We start from the raw sequence: 25,202 nt of genomic DNA, 5'->3' as shown, positions 1-25,202 counted from the left end.
AATTCTAGGTTTTTTCCCCACCAGCTGCCTCCCCACCCCATCCCCAAATCCACCTGCAAGGCGAGCGAGCGAACCGAAGGAAGTGCGTCATAGCGAGGGTTATAATGGGGACAGGCGGGGATTTTCCTGCTGTCCGTTTGATGGACGTGTTCTGGGGGTAAATCTCCTCTTCTCCGGTTTGGGTGCCGTGTACAAGCTTGAATTTCATCATTCAGAGCCCGTGACGGGGACGTCCACAAGGGAAACAGATGCCCCAGTCCCAAAGGCTGTCCAGCATCCGCCAGGTTTTTCCCATCTGGATGTCAGCTCTCCCCTTGCAGTGCCCTTCCTTTCCCTCCCTTTTCCCTTCTCCCACTCCTTGCAGGAATCCCAAATGGAGGTGGGGAGGGGGGAGTTCTAGATTTCCGGTGCAAAAGGGCCGGTGACCCCCGCTCTCCCCAGACCCAAAGGAACAGGTCAGGAAAAGGACTGGGGGGTAGTAAGCCACCTCCAGCTGCAGAGGAAATGAGTCAGAGGCGAGAAGATGCTTTCACGTCCCACGGTAAAGACCGGGGATTTTGGGGGAGACTAGAGAAGTCCGCTGCTCCCACTTTGGAAGACTTGTAAGCTGAGGCTCTGGGACTGAGCTGGGAAGAGGAGGAGAAGGAGAGGTCTTCCAAAATGAGCAAAGGGCAGGGTTTCTCCGGCTTGGCAATTTGAAGAGGTGTGGAATTAAAATCCCAGAATTCCCCAGCCAGCTGCTGCTGCTTCTTCTTCCTCCTCCTCCTCCTCGTCCTCCTCCTCCTCTTCTTCTTCTTCTTCTTCCTCTTCTTCCTCTTCTTCTTCTTCTTCCTCTTCTTCTTCTCCTCCTCCTCCTCCTCCTCCTTCCTTCTCCTCCTCCTTCTTCCCCTTCTTCCTCTTTTCTTCCCTTTCTTCTTTTCCTTTCTCCTCTTCCTCTTCCTCTTCCTCCCCCTTTCCTCCTCCTCTCCTTATCATCATCATCATCATCATCATCATCATCATCATCATCATCATATTTTTAACCTTATCCAGGATCCTGAAAAACAGAAGGGGCTTCTCTGTAGGGAGAATTCTTAAGTGACTAGGATCCTTACAAAAATTTATCTTTCACATACATAACTCACGTTTATTTATTTACTCAGCATAAGGCATATCATACGTAGACTTGCAATATATATTAACAGTTCACCTAGATTAAAAAAGCACAATAAAATAAGAATGTTAAAAAAAAAATTATATTCAGATACCTTGATACCTTGTGGTGGAGCACTGGTTAGAATGCAGTACTGCAGGCAAACTCTGCCCACTGTCAGGAGTTCGATCCTGACTGGCTCCAGGTCAACTCAGCCTTCCATCCTTCCAGGGTTGGTAAAATGAGGGCCCAGATGGTTGGGGGCAACAGGCTGACTCTGTAAACTGCTTAAAGAGGGCTGTAAAGCAATGTGAAGCAGTATATAAGTCTAAGTGATATTGCTATTGCTATCTATCACCTACCTACCTACCTACCCGTCTACCTACCTGTCTATCTGTCTATCTAATCTATCTGCCATGGTGGCACAGTGGTTAGAATCAGAGGTGGGTTTCAGCAGGTTCTGATCAGTTCTGGAGAACCGGTAGCGGAAATTTTGAGTAGTTCTGGAGAACCGGCAGTGGAAATTTTGAGTAGTTCGGAGAACCGGTAGTGGAAAAATTGAGTAGTTTGGAGAACTGGCAAATACCACCTCTGGCTGGCCCCAGGAGTTGGGTGGGAATGGGGATTTTGCAATATCCTTCCCCCAGGAGTAGGGAGAGAATGGAGATTTTGCAGTATCCTTCCCCTGCCACGCCCACCAAGCCACACCACACTCACCAAGCCACGCCCACCAAGACACACCCACAGAACCGGTAGTAAAAAATTTTGAAACCCACCACTGGTTAGAATGCAGTATTGCAGGCAAACTCTCCCACTCTCAGGAGTTCGATCCTGACCGGCTCCAGGTTGACTCAGTCTTCTATCCTTCCGGGATCGGTAAAATGAGGACCCCGAGATTTGGGGCAAGATGTTGATTCTGTAAACAGTTTAGAGAGTGCTGTGAATCATTACAAAGTTGCACGTAAGTGCTATTGTTAAGGGTTATACCAATGTCTAGGGCCCCTGTGAAAAAGAATCAGATACTGAACTATGCGAGCCTCAGTTTATAACCCGTAATGATATCATCTGGTGGATATTCTTCCCCATTTATACAGTGAAAAGCCATGTGAGGGGTAAATCCTATTCCGGACAGCCCATTGATGACGTGGTAATTCAAATCCTGACACCATTTTTGTGGGGTCATTTCAGGGGTGAAATGTTCCTGGTTCAGACCAGATCGCCCGATCCGGTAGCGATGACGGTGGGTGGTTCGGAGAACCGGTAGCAAAAATCCCTGCCCACCCTCCATGCCCAGCTGAGCCGCGCGATCATCAGAGGCTGGTTTTTTTTACTTTTAAAAGCGTTTTTTCTTCGGCCATAAAAATGCTTTTAAAAGTTTTTAAAAAAAACCTTTGATGATTGCGCAGCTCAGCTGGGATCGTCACAGCCTTTTAAAAGCATTTTTTCTACAACCTCGAAGAGGTTTTTTTTAAAAGGCTCTGACGATCCCAGCTGAGTTGCCTGATCGTCAGAGGCTTTTAAAAGCATTTTTTTTTTTACAACTTCTTCGGACGAAGAGTTTGTAGAAAAAAATGCTTTTAAAAGCATTTTTTAAAAACAGATGGCCACGCCCACCCAGTCACATTACACACACACCCCTACCAAGCCACGCCCACAGAACCAGTAGTAACAAATTTTACATTTCACCACTGGATCATTTATATGTCTTCCCGTGTCTGGATGAGGCCCTTCACGAGTGCTTATTGCCAATCCCTATTACGTAGTAGATGGTCAGATTCCAGATGTGGAGAAACCACAGCTGGGATTTTCCCATCGGTGCCTTTGCAGCTGCCCAGTCCTGCCTAAAACTGGGCTGCCCGAGCGGAAGAAGGAGCCCAGCAGGTTGCCTGAATGCAGGAAAGCCCCTACCCTGAGAAGTCTGGATGTTTAAAAATGTGATTCATCCAATCAAAGCGACCGAGATTTCTTTGCTAAACTGTTTGGCCAAGGAGGCTCCTCGGTGAGCATTTTTCTTGCCTGAGATCGGTCTTGCGAGAGCAGCTTGAAGTCTTGGCTTTTTTCGTGCCTAAAGAGTCAAAGAAGGGATGCTATTGGAAGCTGACAGATGTCAACATGGGGGTGGGGGGGGGGAAATGACAGGTAGTCCTCGACTTACGATCACAATTGAGGCCAAAGGTTCTGTTGCTAAGCGAGACATCGGTTAAGTGAATTTGGCCCCATTTTAGTTGAGTTGAGTTTACTTTATTTATTTATTTTCCAATTTATATACCGCCCTTCTCCCTGAGGACTCAGGGCGGTGTACAACCAGAATTAAGAACATAAAATACAAATATTAAAAAACAATTAAAATATATATAAATTTGGCCCAAAAATTAAAAATCACAAACCAATTAAAACATTTAAAAATTTGTTCTTGCTGGAAAAAGTGGGTTTTAAGGGCACAGTGGAAGGCACTGAGGTCTTGGATTCTCCTTATCTCTGGGGGCAACTGATTCCAGAGGGTAGGTGCCCCCACAGAGAAGGCCCTCCCCCTGGGGGTCACCAGCCTGCATTGTTTGGCTGATGGCACCCTGAGGAGGCCCTCTCTGTGGGAGCGCACGGGTCGATGGGAGGTCGTCGGTAGCAGCAGGCGGTCTCGAAGATAGCTAGGTCCTATGCCATGGAGCGCTTTAAAGGTGGTAACCAACACCTTGAAGCGCACCCGGAAGACCACCGGGAGCCAGTGCACCTCGCACGACGAAATTAAATGCCATCTTCAGTGTACATTATAACTATAAAAAATAAAACACAAACACACCTCCTTCACATTCTATGCAATTGGTTTGAAAATCCCTGATATGGCATTGATATTGCACTGTACAGTAGAATTCAATATAGTTACTGCCCTGGGATAGAAGCTGTTTTTCAGCCTATTTGTCCTTGTGTTTATTGTCCTGTACCGTCTGCCAGATGGTAATAGTTCAAAAAAAAAAAGGAGGTGCCCAGGATGAGATGGATCTTTAAGGATGTTTTGAACTTTCTTAAGGCAGTGGGAGCTATAAAGCTCTTCCAAGGAGGAGAGAGGGCAGCCAATGATCCTCTGGGCAATGACGTTGACCCTCTGGAGAGCTGTCCTATCTGCCACTGTGCCATTGGCAAACCATACACAGGTGCAGTAAGTACTCTCTATGGTGCAGCAGTAGAAGGTCACCAGTGGTTTACAACCTTGTTAAATGAATCGAGGCAGCTGTTAAGCGAATCACACGGACTAACTTCTCTATGCTGGCTGGAGAATTCTGGAAGTTGAAGTCCAGACCTCTTAATTTTGCCAAGGTTGAGAAATCCTACTCTAAATCAATTTATTTATTTTATTTTATTATTTTTTATTTTTCAATTTATATACCGCCCTTCTCCCTAAGGACTCAGGGCGGTGCACAATTTCCTCAACCTTTAACCATTCCCGCCCTGTTGGACTACAAGTCCCATGCCTCCCACAACACAGAGGGTAGCTGCCTACCTTACGATGGTTGCAACGTCCCTGGGATCGCACGCTCGCCATTTGAGATCTTCCAAAGCGAAGTTAATGTGGGAAACCAGATTCGTTTCATGCAGAGGTGGGTTTCAGCAGGTTCTGACCAGTTCTGGAGAACCGGGAGCGGAAATTTTGAGTAGTTCGGAGAACTGGTAGTAAAAATTCTAACTGGCCCCGCCCCCATCTATTCTCTGCCTCCCGAGTCCCAGCTGATCGGGAGGAAATGGGGATTTTGCAGTAAACCTTCCCCTGCCACGCCTACCAAGCCATGCCACGCCCACCAAGCCACACACACAGAACCGATAGTAAAAATTTTTGAAACCCACCACTGGTTTAATGACTGCAGTAATTTCCTTAACAACGCTGAGGGAAAAAAGGGTGTGAATTTGGGTGTGACTCACTTAACAACCTCATCGCTTAGTGAAAGAACCTCCAGTAGCAATTGGGGCCATAAGTCAAGGACTACCTCTAAACAGCGGAAGGCTGGGAAAATTGCCGAGGAAAGTAATTTCCTGGATATAGGTAGTCTTCGACATACGACCACAATGGAGCCCATAATTTCTGTTGCTAAATGAGACAGTTGTTAAGTGAGTTTTACCCCGTTTTACGACCTTTCTGGCCACATTTGTTAAGTGAATCGCTGCAGTTGTTAAGTTAGTACCCCCGTTGTTAACTGAATCGGGCTTCCCCATCAATTTTGTTTGTCAGAAGGCCGCAAAAGGGAATGACATAACCCCGGGACTCTGCAACCGTCATAAATAGGAGTCAGTTGCCAAGCATCTGAATTTTGATCACGTGACTCTGGGGATGCTGCAAGGGTGATAAGTGTGAGAAGTGGTCCCAAGTCACTTTATTCAGTGGCCTTTTGAAGGGTCACTAAACGAACGGTTGTAACTCGAGGATAAACCTGTGCTTAACTGGATGCAAGAGATGCTCGACAGCTGCAGCTTTCAATCAGATACCCCCACCCCTATCATCCTGACTGCATCTGCGTCTTATTAAAAATACATTTTTATTTTTTTAAAAAAATAAGTTTTTTTTTTTTTAAATCTATTTTTAAACTTCCACATTTTGGGCTTAAGCAAAAGAGAAGGGCCTATCTAGAGAGCATCAGGGAGGCCATGCATTTCCTTCCCTGAACTCCCACCCATCACCCACCTCTCCTCCTTCTACCTCTTGACTTGTCAAAGTTAATTTAGAGTCAATTCCCCAGAGTGTTTTGCTCAGCAAATGCCTCCTTTCACATCATGGAAAAAAAAAGAAAAAATTGCAGTCAGCTCCTCAACTCCCACCATGGAAAGCATCCTGCTTCACCCACCCCAGGCTGGGAGGGAAAATAGGATGGGTGGGGGGGAAACGATGACTTGGTGAACCTTTTCAGCACCGAGTGCCAAAATGAGAACGCGCGTGTGTGGAAACCGAAAGAGCAGCTGCCCGGTGGGCATGTATGCACCGAAAAGATGATCTTCCGGTTCCTGCCACGCGCATGTGCACCGGCCACCTGGACTTCCTGTTTCTGGCACGCATGCACCCGCGAAGACCAGCTGCCTGGTAGGCCTGCGCGCCAGAGGTGGGTTTTAGCAGGTTCTGACCAGTTCTGGAGAACCGGTAGCGGAAATTTTGAGTAGTTCGGAGAACCGGGAGTAAAAATTCTGCCTGGCCCCGCCCCCATCTATTCTCTGCCTCCCGAGTCCCAGCTGATCGGGAGGAAATGGGGATTTTGCAGTATCCTTCCCAGGGGTGGGTTCTAAATTTTTTTTACTACCGGTTCTGTGGGCGTGGCTTATTTTGTGGGTGTGGCTTGGGGGTCATGTGACTAGGTGGGCGTGGCTAGCTGGCCAGAGTCATTTCTGGAAGGTCCTCGCACTTACGACCAGTCCTCGCACTTACGACCCGACTCATTTGTTTGCTTTTAACACTGATCAGCTGTAGGGCGGCCCTTTGAAGCCCCGCGGCAAGAGTTTAAACAGTTTTTTTTTCCCTCTAGCCGATCAGCTGGGACTCAGGAGGCAGCAATAGATTGGGGGTGGGACCAAATAAAAGGTAAGAATAACGTGGGTGGGGGGGCGGGAGGGGGGAGAACCGGTTCGGTGACGTCATATCATCACTGCTACTGGCTCAGCCGAACCGGACCGAACCGGGAGGAACCCACCACTGATCCTTCCCCTTGTGTGGGGTGGGAATGGAGATTTTACAGTATCCTTCCCCTGCCATGCCCACCAAGCCACACCCACAGAACCGGTAGTAAACAATTTTGAAACCCACCACTGATGCGCGCGCCGGAAACCAAAAGAGCAGCTGCCTGGGGTGCATGTGCACGCCGGGAAAACAATCTTCCTGTTTCTGGTGTGTGCATGTGCACCGGCCACCTGATCTTCCAGTTTCTGGCGCGCATGTGCACTGAAGACCAGCTGGCTAGGGCTCATGCGCATGCCAGAAACCGGAAGATCATTTCCCGATGCACGCACGAGCACTGGGCTGCTGCTCTTCCAGTTTCCGGCTCTCCCACATGCGTGAAGACCAGCTCGCTGGTGTGCCGGAACCCGGAAGAGGAATGGGCGATGGCTCGCGTGGCAGAGAGATGGCTCTGCATGCCACTTCCAGCACGCGGTGCCACAGGTTTGCCATCACGGCACTAAGGGTTTGTTGGGGAGAGCTTGCTTTCCAAAGATGACATTCCTCAAATTACGACCACAACTGAACCCGAAATTTCTGCCGCTAAGCGAGAGGTTTGTTAAGCGAGGTTTGCCCCCATTGGACGACCTTTCTGACTGCCGTTGTTAAGTCAATCACTGCAGTGAAGTTAGCCCCACTGAATGCTTGTTGGAAGGCCGCAAAAGGGGATCACATAACCCCGGGATGCTGTGACCGTCATTAATAGGAATAGAATAGAATAGAATAGAATAGAATAGAATAGAATAGAATAGAATAGAATAGAATAGAATAGAATAACAGAGTTGGAAGGGACCTTGGAGGTCTTCTAGTCCAACCCCCTGCTTAGGCAGGAAACCCTACACCACTTCAGACAAATGGTTATCCAAATCTCTTCTTAAAAACTTCCAGTGTTGGAGCATTCACAACTTCTGGAGGCAAGTTGTTCCACGGATTAATTGTTCTAACTGTCAGGAAATCTCTCCTGAGTTCTAGGTTGCTTCTCTCCTTGTGTTAAGTAAGGTGAATGAGGACACAGAAGCCAGGTTGTGAGTAACAACAGCTCTTTACTTCATGGTGTGAATCCAGCAACTGACCCAGGGAAACAGCTCCCTTTATATATTCTACAGTACTGGCAATCATCCAATCAGCTGAGAGCAATTACATTCAAACTTTCCCATCAAAACTATATACATAACACCTGTCCTGCCTTCAGGTGCTTTGGAGAATAGCTTGACTCCCTCTTCTTTGGGGCAGCCCCTCAGATATTGGAAGACTGCTATCATGTCTCCCCTGGTCCTTCTTTTCATCAAACTAGACATACCCAGTTCCTGCAACCGTTCTTCGTACTTTTTAGCCTCCAGTCCCCTAAATCCTCTTTGTTGCTCTTCTCTGCACTCTTTCTAGAGTCTCCACATCTTTTTTACATCGTGGCGACCAAAACTGGATGCAGGATTCCAAGTGTGGCCTTATCAAGGCATTTTAAAGTGGTATCAACAGATCTTGATTCCATCCCTCTGTTGATGCAGCCTAGGACTCTGTTGGCTTTTTTGGCAGCTGCTGCTGCACACGGCCGGCTCATATTTAAATGGTTGTCCACTAGGACTCCAAGATCCCTTGGAATCGGTGGCCAAGCCTCTGAATTTGGATAACGTGACCGAACGGGGATGCCGCAACAGTCGTAAGTGTGTGAAACGGTCATAAGTCACTTTTTTCTGTGCCGTTGTAATTTTGAACGGTCATTAACGAACCGTTGTAACTCGAGGACTGCTCTTGTGACCTTGTTGGGGCTCGTTGACCCTTCCCTTTCAGGCAACAGAGCAGAATGATGGAGTCAGAAGGGACCTGGGAGGTCCTCTAGTCCAACCTCCTGCTCGAGCAGGAAAAACTAGACCATTTGAGACAAATGGCTGAATTTCTCCAGCCCCTTCACGCCACCAGGACTTGTTGACAAAGTCCAGGCAGTGCTCAACTTACAACAATGTGTTTAGTGAGGGTTCAAAGTTACAACAGCACTGAAAAAAGTGAGTTACGACCCTTTTTCACATTTACGACCATTCCGGCATCCCCACGGTGATGTGATCAAAATTTGGCCGTTTGGCAACTGGTTCAGTTATGACGCCTGAAGTGTCCCAAAGTCACGTGATCCCAGGGGTGAAATGCTTCCGGTTCAGACCAGATCACCTAATCCGGTAGCGATGGAGGCGGGTGGTTCGGAGAACCGGTAGCAAAAATCCCTGCCCCCCCCATGCCCAGCTGAGCCAAATTCGCTTAATAACTGTGTCCCTAACTGATCAACTGCAGTGATTCACTTAACAACGGTGGCAAGAAAGGTCATTAAACTCACTGAGCAGACGTTTCACGCAGCAACAGAAATTTCGGGCTCCATTGTGGTCGTAAGTTGAGGACTACCTATATTTGTGTGATTTATAGGTCGCTGAACTCCGGAAGGGCCTTTGGGAGCGTTTCTAAAAATAGAAAACAATAAAAAAGGAAATCCTATACATCTGGGATGATGAAGACACTTCAGATAACAGAAGACACAGCTTCCAGGGGCTCCCCAAGCACCCCATCCTCTCCGAGGTCTTGGGAGAACAGCCAAGATTTCCAGAATACAGGTAATCCTCGACTTAAAACCTTTGGTTGGGTGGCCAAAGTCACAATGGCACTGAAGAAAAATGACATTTTTTTTAAAATTTGATTTATATGCCGCCCTTCTCCGGACACTCAGAGCGGCTTACAATGCGCTAAGCCAGTGGTCCCCAACCTTTTTATCGCCACGGCCCGCTGAGCGCGCGCAGGGGTGGGGGCACGGCCCAGGAGCTTTTGCGCACGGCCCATTGCGCACGGCCCAGGAGCTTTTGCGCACGGCCCAGGAGCCTTTGCGCTGCAGCGTTCATGTCCCCCGGCCGCTGCGCGGCCCGGTGCCAGGTACTCCACGGCCCGGCACTGGTCCGCGGACCGGGGGTTGGGGACCACTGCGCTAAGCAATAGCCTTCATTCTTTTGTATATTTATACAAAGTCAGCTTATTGCCCCCACAAACTGGGTCCTCATTTTACCTACCTTAAGAAAGGCTGATGGAAGGCTGAGTCAACCTTGAGCCTGGAGAGATTTGAACTTACAGTAATTGCAAGCAGCTGGTCTTAATAACAGGGTGCTTTAGACCACTGTACTACCAAGGCTCCCACCAGACATTATGACTGTTTTTCCCCACTTCCGGAGTCATGTGATCAGAATTCAGGGGCTTGGCAACCGGCATGTACCGTATTTTTTGGATGCACCTTAGTTTTTGGGGAGGAAAATAAGAAAAAAGCTGATTGGCAGGTGGATCATCCTCCTGGAATACCCCCAATCAGCTGTTCCCAGAGGTGAATTTTAGCAACAGGTTCCTTGGTTGTGAGTTCTGTGCCTTGCTTTTTTTTTTTTTTCCTTTTTTTTTCTGCCTCTGAAACTTTGTTTCAGAAAAAACTTTTTTCCTGCTTCTGAAATCCTTTGAAACAGAACTTCAGAAAAAAAGCCTCTGAAGCTCTGTTTGGGGGCTTCTTTTCTGAAGCTTCGTTTCTGATGCTTTTTTCAGCCTCTGAAACCTCCGTTTGAGAAGCTGGGCAGGGCTACATTCAGAGTATAAAACGCACCCAGATTTTCACCCTCTTTTTTTGGGGAAAAAGGTGCGTCTTATACTCTGAAAAATACAGTACTTATGACGGTTGCACTGTCCCCTGGTCACATGATCAACATCTGCAACCTTGCCAGCGGCTTTTGACAAGCAAAATTGATGGGGGAAGCTAGATTCATTGAATCACCGCATGACTTGTAGTGATTCGCTTAACAACGGTGGCAAAAAGGGGTCATAAAATGGGGAAGACGCATTTAACAACTATCTCGCTTAGCAACGGAAATGTCGGGCTCCATTGGGGTTGTGAAGTCAAGGACTGCCTGTACTTAGATGTTGCAGAGGGTGTTTGACAAATCCTTCTTTAGATCTGGTCTAGAAAAATGTTGGACGCATTACTATGAGATCTCAGTCTAAGGCAGGGATGAGCAGGTAGGGTCCCTTTATTGACCTGTGGACTTCAACTCCCAGAATTCTGGCTGGGTCGGAATCCATGCTAGCTCAGGAATTCTGGGAGTTGAAGTCCACAGGCCATAAAGGAGGTCTTAGTCGCTGTTGTGGCCCATCAGCGGCCTGTGCAGCTAGTAGCTGATTCCGACAGCGAGGAGGCTGGTGTGGTGCTGCGCCAGCAGCCTGTGCAGCTGGCACTTGAGTCGGACAATGAGGAGGCTGGAGAAGATGTGGTGCCAGAGGCGGGGATTCAGCCAAGGCCTTCAGAACCTCCAGAAGCTCCCATAAGTGAAGAGGAAGAAGAGGAGGAGCCTCTTCTCGATGCACGGGCGCACAGAGCTGCCAAAAGGCAGGAGTGGCTCCTCAGGAGGAGGTCTCCTCGAGAGTAAGGCTTGGGGCTAATTGGCCACTCCCTTAGCCTATCTAAGAAGGAACCCCGACTGAAGCAATTTGCAGGGAACAACTTCGTTCAGATACCTTCGTGTCTTGTCTTGCTTATCTTATCAGCTTCCTGCAAATTGCTTCTGGGCATTCTGCCAACCACAGTAAGCTTTCAGTATTATTCTTTGAATTCTTGGCGGCTGTTAATTAACAGCCGTTGTTGTAAAAAAAACTGGTTCATTTAGTAAACTAAGGTTTGAACGGACTTTGTGTGTGCTGCGTTCTTTGGGGTCCGTAGCTGGGGCAGAACAGTCGCCCACCTTGGTCTCAGGCCTTGTTTCTCAACCTTAGCAACCTTAAGATTTCTGGATCTGAACTCCCAGAATTCCCTAGTAAGCCCTTAACGCCCAGAACTCCCTAGCCAATTCCATGGGAAATTCTGGGAGTTGGTCATAAAGTTGGCAAGGTTGAGAAACACTGAATTAGAGGGAAGAAGACCAAGAATCCCTGTTTTTTTGCAAACCAGGAGGCATTGAGGGAGGAGTTGGAAACATGCTGGACTGTTTTAAGCTGCTGCTCGAAAGTGCTGCCCCAACCCCTTCCCTGCCCTCCCCCCCCAGTGATTTTTGAAGCAGGGGGACAGGCTTCCTCTCTTCCATTCAGAGAGTGGGTGGGGTAGTCAGAGGACATCCTTCCTTTAGAGAGACCCCCTCCTGCAGCAGTGATAATAATTGTATCCCTTAATGCATTGTTTATTTTAAAATGCATGAATCATCTTTTCATCTCAATAGCTCCCAAGGCAAAATGCAGGTTGAATAACACACACAGAGCGAGAGAGAGTGAGAGAAAGAAAGAGAGAGAGAAAGAGAGGAGAAAAAGAGAGGGGGGAGGGAAGGAGGCAGAGGTGAAAAGAGAGAGGGGGAGGGAGGGAGAGACAGAGAGAGAGAGAATGGGAGAGAAAGAGAGAAAGAAAAGGAGAAAAAGAGAGGGAGGGAAGGAGGCAGGGAAGGAGGGAGGGACACAGAGAAAGGGAGAAAGAGAGAGTGGGAGGAGAGAGGGAGAGAGAGAGAGAAGGAGAAAAAGAGAGGGGAGGGAAGGAGGGAGGGAGGGAGAGAGGGAGAGAGAGGGAGGGAGAGACAGAGAGAAAGAGAAAGTGCAAGAGAAAGAGAGAGAAAAGAAGAAAAAGAGAGGGAAGGAGGGAGAGAGGGAGGGAGGGACACAGATAGAAAGGGAGAAAGAGTGCGGGAGGGAGAGAGAGAGGGAGAGAGAAAGGAGAAAAAGAGGGGGAGATAAGGATGAAAAGAGAGAGGGAGAGAGAGGGAGGGAGAGACATAGAGAGAAAGAGAGAGAAAAGGAGAAAAGGGAGGGAAGGAGGCAGGCAGGGAGAGAGAGAAAAGAAGAAAAAAAGAGGGAATGAGGGAGGGAGGGAGAGACACAGATAGAAAGGGAGAAAGAATGCAGGAGGGAGAGAGAGGGGGAGAGAGAGAGAGAAGGAGAAAAAGAGAGGGGGAGGTAAGGATGAAAAGAGAGAGGGAGAGAGAGGGAGGAAGGGAGAGACATAGAAAGAGAGAGAGAAAAGGAGAAAAAGGGAGGAAAGGAGGCACGGAGGGGGAGAAAGAGAGAGAAAGAGAGCTAGAGAGCTATGAATCTTGAAAACAACCAGAATAAATCATTGGGTCTTCCAGTGGGGCTAATTTGGGCATCTCCTAGGGGTAACAGAGCAATTTGCAATTGCTTGTTTGTGAGTTGAGGATCCAGTGTGCTTATTATAATATAAAGCAAGAGATCCTGGGTTTTGTTTTGGGGTTGTGCAATTGCTTTATTTCAAACCAGGAAAAATTTGTAAGACAGTTTACACACCATTGCATGAAAGAATAGAGCCCATTATAGAAGAAATCGAGAAGTAACTGTCGATTCCCTCCCATGTCTGCTTTGCAGGCTCCCTACAGCTCAGCGAAGATGGAGGTCAGCCTGACCTTCTCAGGGTTATCTTTGAGATGGGCTCCTTGGGGCTCTCTTTTCTTGCAGACGTTTCATTACCAAACTCGGTAACATCATCAGTGCTAGAAGAGGGTGGGGGTTTGCTCTTTGTTTACATACAAGGAATTTGCCCTGTCAGTGCAGGTGGGAGTGTTGTGGTGACCTCCAACTTCCAAATTGCCGTCCCCTGTAGCTTCATCCAGATGTGAAACAGTGGTGAAATGTAAAATTTGTTACTACTGGTTCTGTGGGCGTGGCTTGATGGGAGGGATGTGACTCGGTGGGCGTGGCCTTTTTTTTTTTACTTTTAAAACCATTTTTTCTACAACTTTGGCCAAGAGGTTGTAAAAAAATGCTTTCAAAAGGCTCTGACAATCCCAGCTGAGTTGCCTGATCGGCAGAGACTTTTTTTCTTTTAAATGCCTCTGACGATCAGGCAACTCAGCTGGGATCGTCAGAGGCATTTAAAAGAAAAAAAGGGTTTTTTTTCTTTTAAAAGCCTTTGAGGATCCCAGCTGAGCCGCACGATCATCAGAGGCTTTTTTTTTTACTTTTAAAAGCATTTTTTCGGCCAAAGAGGTTGTAGAAAAAATGCTTTTAAAAGTAAAAAGAAAAGCCTCTGATGATTGTGTAGCTCAGCTGGGCATGGGGATGTGTGGGCAGGAGTTTTTGCTACCCGTTCTCTGAACCACCCGCCTCCATTGCTACCAGATCGGGTGATCCGAGCCGAACTGGGAGCATTTCACCCCTGATGTGAAACCTTGTGGGAACAAAAAGCTGAGTTCCAACCTCCAGGGATGAAGCATCCCAGAACTTCTGGAACCAAGCCATTCCACGGACGGACAGTTTTCACGGTCAATGGGGATTCACCAGTGTTTCAAGAAAGTCTCTCTTCTTTTGGCTTAACCCAAAGTTAAGCAGGATCAGATCCAGTTCGTGCTCGGGTGAGAAGATATGTGCAAACCCCAAAGTTTTATCTGAGATGGGAAGTCAAGCACATCCCAAAAGGCAGCAGAAGTGAATCCAAGCTAGAAGAAGAAGAGAAGATCCAATCAGGAGATGCTTCTAGAAGAGAGAAGCAACCTAGAACTAAGGAGAAATTTTCTGACCGTGAGTACAATCAATCAGTGGAACATCTTGCCTCCAGAAGTTGTGGCTGCTCTATCACTGGAGGTTTTTAAGAAGAGATTGGACAACAATTTGCCTGGAATGGTGTAAGGTCTCGTGCTTGAGTGGGAGGTTGGACTAGAAGACCTCCAAGGCCCCTTTCAATCTTATTATTCTATGTTCTATGTCAGGGATGGGCAACTATGACCCCGTTGCAGGGGTGGGCTTCAAAAATTTTAGCAAGGGGTTCTCTGCCTGGTTGCTGGGTGGGCGTGGCTATGGTGGGTGTGGCCTAGTCGGCCTCCTGCACTGCGGTGGGGGAGGGGCGTTTTTGCCCTCCCTGGGTTCCAGAGGCTTTCTTTGAGCCTCCGGGTGGGCGAAAATGGCCTCCCCAGGCTCCAGAGGCCCTCTGGAGGCTGGAAACGGGCCCATTTCTGGCCTTCTTAAACTTCTGGTAAACCCAGTTTTTGTCCTCCCCGAGCCTCCGCGTGCCCCCTGCACTTACCGGCCAAAACGGGCCGCATGGGGACTCCTGGGAGGGGAGGAGTGGGCGGTGCCAGCTAAGAGTGGGATTTGGGGGATTCTCCGAACTGCACAGAATCTTAGCTAGAGGTTCTCCCGAACCCCTGCGAACCTCCAACAGCCCACCCGTGTCCCTTTGTCAGTAATAGACCCATAGCAAGCCAAACTCCAATGCGGGTAAATTCCTCAAAGGAATAGCTTTATTGGATGTATCATATTGGCACATGTCTGGTGAAAACCGACTCTGGAGGTTCCCGCGGTTTTCACCTAATTAAAAGTAAAAGTTTGTCCAATCAGTCACATGGTCCAAACTAGGTGCTGTCTGGTTGCCTGGTGGCATCGCTCCTCCTTCCTCTACCTAAGTGTGAGAATGTCCTTGGTTCCCAGGAGAAAGTCTTTTGTTTTGGCTACAAAATCCCAGCTATCTCAAATCCCCCCCTCCCTATCCCTCAGCTCCAGTGTGGCAACACTGACGCTGTCAAGATGGCTTCAGTCAGGTCAGCTTCAGGGTTGACACCCTTTCTGATCTGTGGATTTCAATTCCCAGAATTTCTAAGCCGGCATGGTTGGCTCAGGAATTCTGGGACTTGAAGTCAACCGGTCCATAAAGGGACCATCGTTGCCCACCCATGTTCTATGTTCTCGGAATGATGGATGTATCCTTGCAAAGGAATTCTATCTGGGTAATCCTCTGGAATTTTGGTCCAGTCGCTTTTGTTAACCGGGGTTAGTTTTGGCTCGATCATCCCAGGGTGCAGACCAAGCTCGTTGACTTAACACAGCCTGGGATTGAGTCATTGTTCCTTTGCCCAGAGTCTTCTTTCGGGAACACTCAGCAGACAGGAGACAGGAGCAAAGCCAGTGGGAGCCTTTGTTTGCACAGTTGTGCAAACACGGCAGCGTCCATTACTTCTGTCTCCTCAGCCATCACAAAGGAGGAGAAGAGGCTCCCACTTGGCTCCCCGCTGGGGGAGTCCTCAGTAACCCTGAGGCTCTGCCAGGGTGGGGTTGGGAGGAATTAGCAAAGCGGCCAGAGAGGGGGAGTCCCTAGAGAGGCCCCATTTTCGGCCAAGGGGCTTCTGGAATAGAATCTCAGGAGCTGGGAGAATCAATGATTCAAGGTGCTGGTTGCCACCTTTAAAGCGCTCCATGGCTTGGGACCTGGGTATCTACGAGACCGCCTTCTGCCACCGATAGCCTCCCATCGACCGGTATGCTCCCACAGAGAGGGGCTCCTCCGGGTGCCGTCGGCTAGGCAATGTCGGCTGACAACCCCCAGGGGGAGAGCATTCTCTGGGGGGGGGGCTACACTCTGGAATGAGCTGCCCCTGGAGATTCGTAGGATTGACGACCTGCGTACCTTTCATCGCGCCCTAAAAACATTATTATTCCAACAAGCAGGGCTGGCCTAAATAATAATAACATTTTACTATTTTAATGGGTTGTTTTATTAAGAGTTTTTTGGCCAATTTATTTAATTGTTTTAAATTGCTTTTAAGTTTATATTGTCATGGTTTTATTTTTGTCTGTACACCGCCCTGAGTCCTTTGGGAGAAGGGCGGTATAGAAATTCAATAAAATAAAATAAATAAAATAAATAAATGAAGCCCCAGTAAGTTTGCACAGCACGGAAGGGGGTGCAATGAATCTAGTCTCCCCCTCTCTAAAAAAACCAGCAGAGCTTCTCACAGGACATGGTGAAAAAGTTGAGATTTCTTTCTTTAGGAAAATACATCTCTCTCTCTCTTTCTCCATCCATCCATCTATTCATCCATCCCTCTCTCCTATCTATCTATCTATCTATCTATCTATTCATCCATCCATCTATGCATCCATCTATCCATCTCTCTCTCTCCAGCCTGCCTGTCTGTCTGTCCATCCATCCGTCCATCCCTATCTATCTATATCTATCTATCTATCTATCTATCTATCTATCTATCTATCTATCTATCTATCTATCTATCTATCTATCTATTAAATTTACAGGTAGTCCTCAACTTACGACTACAATGCAGCCCAACATTTCTGTGGCTATGCGAGACGTTGGTTAATTGAGTTTTGCCCCATTTAACAAACTTTCTTGCCACAGTTGTCAAGTGAATCACTGTCGTTGTTAAATTAGTAACATGGTTGTTAAGTGAATTTGGCTTCCCGCCATTGACTTTGCTGGTCAGCAGCTTGCCAAAAGGGGATCACGTGACCCCAGGATACTGCAACCGTCATAAATATGAGTCAGTCAGTTGTCAAGCGTCTGAATTTTGATCATATGACCATAGGGATGCTGTAATGGTTGTAAGTGTGAAAAATGTTTTTTCTCGTGCTGTTGTAACTTTGAACGGTCACTAAGTGAATAGTTGTAAATCAAAGATTACCTGTGTATACCACTCAACTCCCCAATAAGGCGATTCGATATGATTTTTTATATATATATATATATATATATATATATATATATATATATATATATATATATATATATGCATATTCTTTCTAGCCAGGTTTTACCTACGTAAACTAAGTTGTTTACGTAGGTAAAACCTGGCTAGAAAGAATATGCACATAAAAGCCTACGAAAAAGAAAAAGATATATATATATATATATATATATATATATATATATATATATATATATATATATATATATATGATAATATATGATATGATATATATGATATATATGATATGATATATATGATATATATGATATATGATATAATTAATATTATAAGATAAGATATGATATAGTATAGTATAATGTAATATAATGTAATGTAGTATAATGTAATATAATATAATAAATATAATATAATATATTAATAATATAATATAATATAATATAAATATAATATAATATAATATAATATAATATAATATAATATAATATAATATAATATAATATAATATAATATAATATAATATAATATAATATAATATAATATAATATAATATAATAAATATAATGTAATATAATATACATTCATAAGCTCTTTGGGGTCCTCAGTGGTTTTTAAGTAGGCAAAGAGGTCCAGAGATCAAAATATTTGAGAAGAGCTAGGCTAAGAGAGTTCACACATTCTGCATTCCTGGCACCTGGATGATTGTATGTGTGAACAGGACCAAAAGATGCTCGCCCTGGCTCAGATGAACCACGCTGCCTGAAAAAACATAACCTCCCGTTCTGCTGAGAGGTGGTGTTATTTGAGAAGCCGTCTCAAATCTGGGGCCAAACACAGATGCGAAATGCAGATCCAGCATTCCCTTTTCCTGACCAGCTGCTTGTGTGCAAAACAATCTGCCAAAGGGAAGAACAGGGACCTCAGAGAGTGTCCAGAAGTGGCAGAGGTGAAACCTTCCCGGATTTTTAAGGTGGGGAGGGGGGAAGATTCTTACATTTTTCGAGTTCTCCCCAAGAACGCCCTCCTACCCCAGGAGATTCTGGCTGCCTTGGTCTGCCCTGCGTACTTGGGGGAATTGTGAGTCAGAAGCTGGGTTGCAGCTGCTGTACCTGGCAGGGGATCGAACCCTGCCAGCTAAATAAATATAACATTTTCCTTCCGGAGATGGAGACGGAGGAGGAGGAGGAGGCGGAGGAGGAAGAGGAGGAGGAGGAGGAGGGGGAGGAAGAGGAGAAAATAATTTTGGAGGGTGGGAAGTACAGCATGAATGCCTGAAGTCAAAGATCGCAAAGGGCATTACAAGAATTCAGGAGGAGTATCAAAGACTATTTGGAGTCATAAGCAGCTGGAATGAGGATACCTTTGTGCAGTGTTTCTCAGCCTCAGCAAACTTTCAGATGTGGGAACTTCAACTCCCAGAATTCCTCCAGCCAGCCATGCAGGTAGGCTACTTTTAAGCTGTGTGGACTTCAACTTCGACCCCCGCAGAGAAAGCTCGCAATTTAGGCATCCTGCTGGATGCACGACTGTCTTTAGAAGATCATATAACAGCCGTGGCCAGAGGAGCTTTCTATCAGGTTCGCCTGATTCGCCAATTGCGTCCCTTTCTAGACCGGGACTCATTACGCACAGTCACTCAAGCCCTCGTCATTTCCCGACTTGACTACTGCAATGCTCTCTACATGGGGCTCCCCTTGAAGTGCACCCGGAAGCTCCAACTAGTCCAGAATGCGGCCGCGCGAGTAATTATGGGAGCAACATGGCGCTCACATGTAACACCTCTTCTACGCGAGCTGCACTGGCTTCCAGTGGCCTTCCGAGTGCGCTTCAAGGTGTTGGCTCTTAGCTTTAAAGTGCTCCATGGCTTAGGACCTGAGTACTTACGAGACCACCTGCTGCAACCGATAACCTCCCACCAACCAATACGCTCTCACAGAGTAGGCCTACTCACAGAGTAGGCCTACTTATGATAGTACCATCATTAAAACAATGTCGTCTAGTAGTTCCAAGGGAGAGAGCCTTCTCTGTGGGGGCACCTACTCTTTGGAACAAAATACCCCCTGGAACACGAATAATTCCAGATCTTCGCACTTTCCGATGTGCCCTGAAGACCTTTCTGTTTCAACAAGCAGGGCTAGCATAAACATCTAAATTCTATGCCAAGGTCTTAGCAGATACACCAAGTTGACTCAATTTATTATTTACTGTTTATAAAAAAATAAAATAAAAAAATTATTATATGTATATGAAATCTTAATCTGTTCACCGGCCTGAGTCCTTCGGGAGAAGGGCGGTATAGAAATTCAATAAATAAATAAATAAATAAATAAATAAATAAATAAATAAACTCCCAGAATTCCTCCAGCCAGCCATGCAGTTTTGGCTACTTTTAAGATGCGTGGACTTCATCTCCCAGAATTCCTCCAGCCAGCTGACTCAACTGTGGCAAGAAAAGTTGCACAATGATGCAAAACTCACTCAATAGCTTAGTGACAAAAATTCTGGTTATAATTCAAGGACTACCTGCATTCATCTTTTTTTCCATCCTTCCATATAGATTACCTTGCAATATTCAAGATGTAAAAAAATATTTGGCCACTAGATGTCAGCAAAGAGGTAGTTTTCTCTTTCTCTGTACTGCCATCTAGTATACACCTGGATTTTGTTGTCCAGAAACTGGAAAGGCAGTCCTCCACTTACGACCACAATTGAGCCCAACATTTCTGTTAAGTGAGACATTTGTTAAGTGAGTTCTGCCTGATATTAAGACCTTTCTTTCCTCAGTTGATAAGTGAATCACTGCAGTTATTAAGCTAGTAACCCGGCTGTTAAGTGAATCTGGCTTCACCATTGACTTTGCTTGTCAGAAGGTCGTAAAAGGGGATCACATGACCTTGGGACTCTGCAACCGTCATAAGTATGAATCAGTTTCCCAAGAGTCTGAATGTTGATCACATGACCATAGGGATGCTGCAAAGGTCATAACTGTGAAAATTGTCATGTCATTTTTTCCAGAGCTGTGGGAACTTTGAACGGTCACTAAGAGAACTGTTGTAAGTCGAGGACTACCTGTAAACTGTACAGGTAGTCCTTCATTTAGAGATTTAATTGTGTTGTGGCCCGTCAGCAGCCTGTACGGAATGTAGCTGATTCAGACAGTGAGGAGGCTGGTGTGGTGCTGTGCCAGCAGCCTGTGCAGCTGGCACTCGAGTCGGACAATGAGGAGGCTGGAGAAGATGTGGTGCCAGAGGCAGGGATTCAGCCAGGGCCTTCAGAACCTCCAGAAGCTCCCTTAAGTGAAGAGGACGAAGAGGAGGAGCCTCTTCTCGATGCACAGGCGCACAGAGCTGCCAAAAGACAGGAGTGGCTCCTCAGGAGGAGGTCTCCTCGAGAGTAAGGCTTGGAGCTAATTGGCCACTCCCTTAGCTATTTAAGGAGGAACGCCAACTGAAGCAAGTTGTAGGGAACAACTTTAGTTCACTCTATTTCGCGTCTGGATTCTCTGCACATTGTTTCTGGGCTTTCTGCCAACCTTCGTAAGATTGTGATTACTTTATCTTTGGTTTCTTGTAGGCTGTTAAGAAAGTTTATGTAACAGCCTTTGTTTTGAAAAAGACTGAGTTATTTTAGTAAATTAAGTTTTGTACAAATTTTGTGTGTGCTGTGTTCTTTGGGATCCGTAGCTGGGGCAGAACAAATTGAGCTTCTCATAAGTTATGCTGGTCATTAACGTGACTGACTTGATTTTAATGACATTTTTCATGGGAGTTGTTTAGCTAACAAGGTACCTACAAAGCAAATGCCATGGCGATTAAACAAGCACTGCAGTCATTATGTGAACCCGTTGTTCATAATGGGTGCTTCTGTTAGAAACCATAAGCAATTACAGGTAGTCCTCAATATACAACCTCAATTGTGCTCAAAATTTATGTTGCTAAGTGAGACCTTTGTTAAGTGAGCTTTGCCTCATTTTATGACTTTTCTTGACACATTTGTTAAGTGAATCACTGCAGTTATTAAGTTATTAAGTGAATCTGGTTTCCCCACGGACACTGCTGGTCAGAAGGTCGCAAAAGGGGATCACGTGACTCCAGCACATCGCAACCGTCGTATATGTGAGTCCGTTGTCAAGCATACGAATCTAATGACGTGACCCTGGGGATTCTGCAATGGTCATAAGTGTGCAAATAATGTCCAGCAGTCACTAAGCAAACTGTTGTAAGCCGAGAACCGGGATACAGCAAAAAAAGTTATAAACCATGACCACGGGACACTGCAAATAGCTGTAAATGTTAAAACTATCAGATCTGGATCTCAAAAGCACCAATTTTTTCTCATTTAGCCACTGTTGGTAGTCATTTGGATTTTTGCAACCCAAATCTGTCAGCCCCCGTTGTGTGCAATGTGGGTCTCCCACAATTTGAGTCAGTGGTGAAATCTAAAATTTGTTACTACCGGTTCTGTGGGCGTGGCTTGGTGGGGGGGTAATGTGACTGGGTGGGTGTGGCCAATTTTAAAAAAACTTTTAAAGCCATTTTTTCTACAACCTCTTCGGCGAAGAGGTTGTAAAAAAATGCTTTCAAAAGGCTCTGACGATCCCAGCTGAGTGGCCTGATCGTCAAGAGACTTTTTTTCTTTTAAATGACTCTGCCGATCAGGCAACTCAGCTTGGATCGTCAGAGGCTTTTAAAAGAAAAAAAGCTTCTGACGATCAGGCAACTCAGCTTAGATCGTCAGAGGCTTTTAAAAGAAAAAAAGCTTCTGACGATCAGGCAACTCAGCTTGGATCGTCAGAGGCTTTTAAAAGAAAAAAAGCTTCTGACGATCAGGCAACTCAGCTTGGATCGTCAGGCATTGTCTTGGATTGTCAGCTTGAATCGTCACAATGCATGAGGGGGGCTATTGTTTAATCATTTTTCATTGACTCACTTTACTTCTTTCCAATAATAAAATATTGCAAGCATGCATGACTGCATGTCATTCTAGCAGATCTCTGCTTGCGCCACGCACTAGCACATCATTAACCAGTTTACCGAATTAATCCAATTAGCTTAAACAGACACGGAAGCAGCCCACGCTGCAACACAAGGCTCAGAAGGGTTGTTTGTATGGATGTGCAAAATGGTATGTATGTGTGCAAAGAAAATATGTGCAAACAAATCAATGCAAGCTAAAAAAAAGTGGCTAGTGAGTTTGTGGCTCAGGGTGCCTGGATCCTAAACGAAAACCGAGCATTGTAGCGACTCTGCCAAAGGGATAATTCAGTGAGTGGTGGCTTAGTACAGGTGGTCCTCGACTTAGGATCACAATGGGAGTCCAAAATTTCTGTTGTTAAGCGGGACATTTCTTAAGTGAGTTTTGCCTCATATATGACCTTTCTTGCCACCGTTGTTAAGTGAATCACTGCAGTTGATAAGTTAGTAACCCGGTTGTGAAGCAAATCTGTCTTCCCCATGGACTTTGCTTGTTAGAAGGTCGCAAAAGGGGATCCCGTGACCTTGGGACACAGCAACGGTCATAAGTATGAACCCCTTGCCAAGCATGTGATCACTTCACCATGGGGATGCTTCAAAGGTCGTACTTCTGAAAAACTTTTTTTCAGTGCTGTTGTAACTTTGAGTTGTGACTAAACAAACTGTTGTAAATTGAGCACTACCTGTACCTTATCAGCAAGTCCTGGTGGTGCGGAGAAGTTCAGCCATTTGTCTGAAATGGTTTTGTAGGGTCTCCTGCTTGAGCAGCGAGTTGGACTAGAAGGCCTCCAAGGTCCCTTCCGACTGTTATCCTGATCTGTTTTCTGAAATGGAAAAGTCATCGAGTCCCAAGGTCACAAGAGTACAAGGTAGTCCTCGACTTTGTAACTTTGAATGGTCACTAAACGAACTGCTGCTAAGTTAAGGACTTACCTGTATTGTTCCAGACACCCGGAACCCATAATTTCCCCAGCTTCCTATCAGCCCAGACTGTCGTGTGAACCCTGTGCATAGTATAGGTTCTCCTGCTTGAGCAGGGGGCTGGACTAGAAGACCTCCAAGGTCCCTTCTAACTCTGTTATTCTATTATTCTATTCTATTCTATTCTATTCTATTCTATTCTATTCTATTCTATTCTATTCTATTCCCTATTCCATTCCATTTTCTATTCTATTCTATTCCCTATTCCATTCTATTCCCTATTCCATTCCATTTTCTATTCTATTCTGTTCTATTCTATTCTCCTTATTCCATTCCATTTTCTATTCTATTCTATTCCCTATTCCATTCCATTTTCTATTCTATTTTATTCCCTATTCCATTCCATTTTCTATTCTATTCTGTTCTATTCTATTCTATTCTATTCTATTCTATTCTATTCTATTCTCCTTATTCCATTCCATTTTCTATTCTATTCTATTCCCTATTCCATTCCATTTTCTATTCTATTCTGTTCTGTTCTATTCTATTCTCCTTATTCCATTCCATATTCTATTCTATTCTATTCCCTATTCTATTCCCTATTCTATTCTATTCTATTCCCTATTCCATTCCATTTTCTATTCTATTCCCTATTCCATTCCATTTTCTATTCTATTCTATTCTATTCTATTCTATTCTATTCTATTCTATTCTATTCTATTCCCCATTCTATTCCCTATTCCATTCCATTTTCTATTCTATTCTATTCTATTCTATTCTATTCTATTCTATTCTATTCTATTCTATTCTCCTTATTCCATTCCATTTTCTATTCTATTCTATTCCCTATTCCATTCCATTTTCTATTCTATTCTGTTCTGTTCTATTCTATTCTCCTTATTCCATTCCATATTCTATTCTATTCTATTCCCTATTCTATTCCCTATTCTATTCTATTCTATTCCCTATTCCATTCCATTTTCTATTCTATTCCCTATTCCATTCCATTTTCTATTCTATTCTATTCTATTCTATTCTATTCTATTCTATTCTATTCTATTCCCCATTCTATTCCCTATTCCATTCCATTTTCTATTCTATTCTATTCTATTCTATTCTATTCTATTCTATTCTATTCTATTCTATTCCCTATTCCATTCTATTCCCTATTCCATTCCATTTTCTATTCTATTCTATTCTATTCTCCTTATTCCATTCCATTCCTTTGGAGGTCCTGAGCGCTAGGAACACCTGTGGGAACCTTCCTGGGTCTGGAATGCAAGTGGCTTCTAGGGTCTTCCCCCACCGTCCTTCCCGAAAACGGCACCTCGGGGCGAGGGCAGCGCACCAGCGCCTTCCCTGTCCGCGGAGCCCGCCTCCCTCCCGCCGCTTCTCCCTCCTTCGAGGGCAGGAAAGGCCCTGACCGTTGCCAGGACAACGGAAACCTCCGCTTGCCCTTGGCAACAATCTTGACAGGGTTGTTCTCTCTCTCTCTCTCTCTCTCTCTCTCTCTCTCTCACTATCCCATCATGCTCAGCGCCCCACAGGTCCGGCCGCTTGACAGTTGCGCTCCCACCTCCCTCTCTCTCTCTCTTAGAGGAGAAACAGACGCGCGAGGCTCCATCGGGGCGTGGCTTAAGGAGACAGGGGTCCCTCTCTTATCCAATCAGGGGCGACATCGCCTGCTCTTTTTTTTTTTTTTAAAGCGCCGGCCGGCCCCGCCTCCTTCTTTTCCTTGCCTTTGCCGGCTCTACCGGGCTCGGGCATGGCCCCTCCCCCCTCCTCTCCGGCCAAGTTGGGTGAGGAGGCAGGAGAGCGCGCGCGCGCCCCTCCCCCCTGTCCTGGGGGGTGGGGGGGGGTGAAGAGAGGCCAAAAAAAAAAAAAGGAGGAGGAGGCGGGAACGCGCTCCGGCGGTTCCCCCCCCCTCTCTCCGCGCGGCTCCCCTTTCTCCCCCCCCCAGCCCCGTGAGGGGGAGCGCGGCGAGAGCGAGTGGCCGCTGCCCCCTCAGGTAAGCTGAGGCCCGAAAGCCGCTCGCAACTTGGCAACTTCCCTCGCGGAAGGGT

The 25,202-nt window shown here is 46.0% G+C and overlaps 1 protein-coding gene and 1 long non-coding RNA gene across 4 annotated transcripts in view; one reads left to right on the top strand and one right to left on the bottom strand.

Moving 5' to 3' along the window:
* Positions 1-801: 801 nt before the first annotated feature.
* LOC132709735 (uncharacterized) lies at positions 802-24,706 on the bottom strand. Of its 2 annotated transcripts, XR_015733472.1 has the most exons (4): positions 23,152-24,706; positions 22,908-23,042; positions 1,909-2,048; positions 802-1,430 (listed from the first exon to the last, which is right to left on the bottom strand). It is a non-coding gene; the product is annotated as an uncharacterized LOC132709735 (long non-coding RNA). The 2 variants fall into 2 exon arrangements; XR_015733473.1 differs by lacking the exons at positions 22,908-23,042; positions 23,152-24,706 and adding an exon at positions 18,606-19,177.
* A 121-nt stretch (positions 24,707-24,827) lies between these two features.
* The window catches only part of ZBTB46 (zinc finger and BTB domain containing 46), a 73,884-nt gene continuing 73,509 nt past the window's right edge, over positions 24,828-25,202 (top strand). Inside the window, exon 1 of one of the 2 annotated variants that reach the window (XM_087890982.1) lies at positions 24,828-25,147. The gene's annotated coding sequence lies outside the window, so the exon portion shown is untranslated. The remainder of the gene's footprint in view (positions 25,148-25,202) is intronic. The other variant, XM_087890983.1, reaches the window with a different exon arrangement.

This window comes from Pantherophis guttatus, chromosome 3 (genome assembly GCF_059756535.1).
Source record: "Pantherophis guttatus breed Tessera chromosome 3, ASM5975653v1, whole genome shotgun sequence".
Taxonomy (NCBI): Eukaryota; Metazoa; Chordata; class Lepidosauria; order Squamata; family Colubridae; genus Pantherophis; species Pantherophis guttatus.
This window is presented reverse-complemented; position numbering and strand designations above follow the sequence as displayed.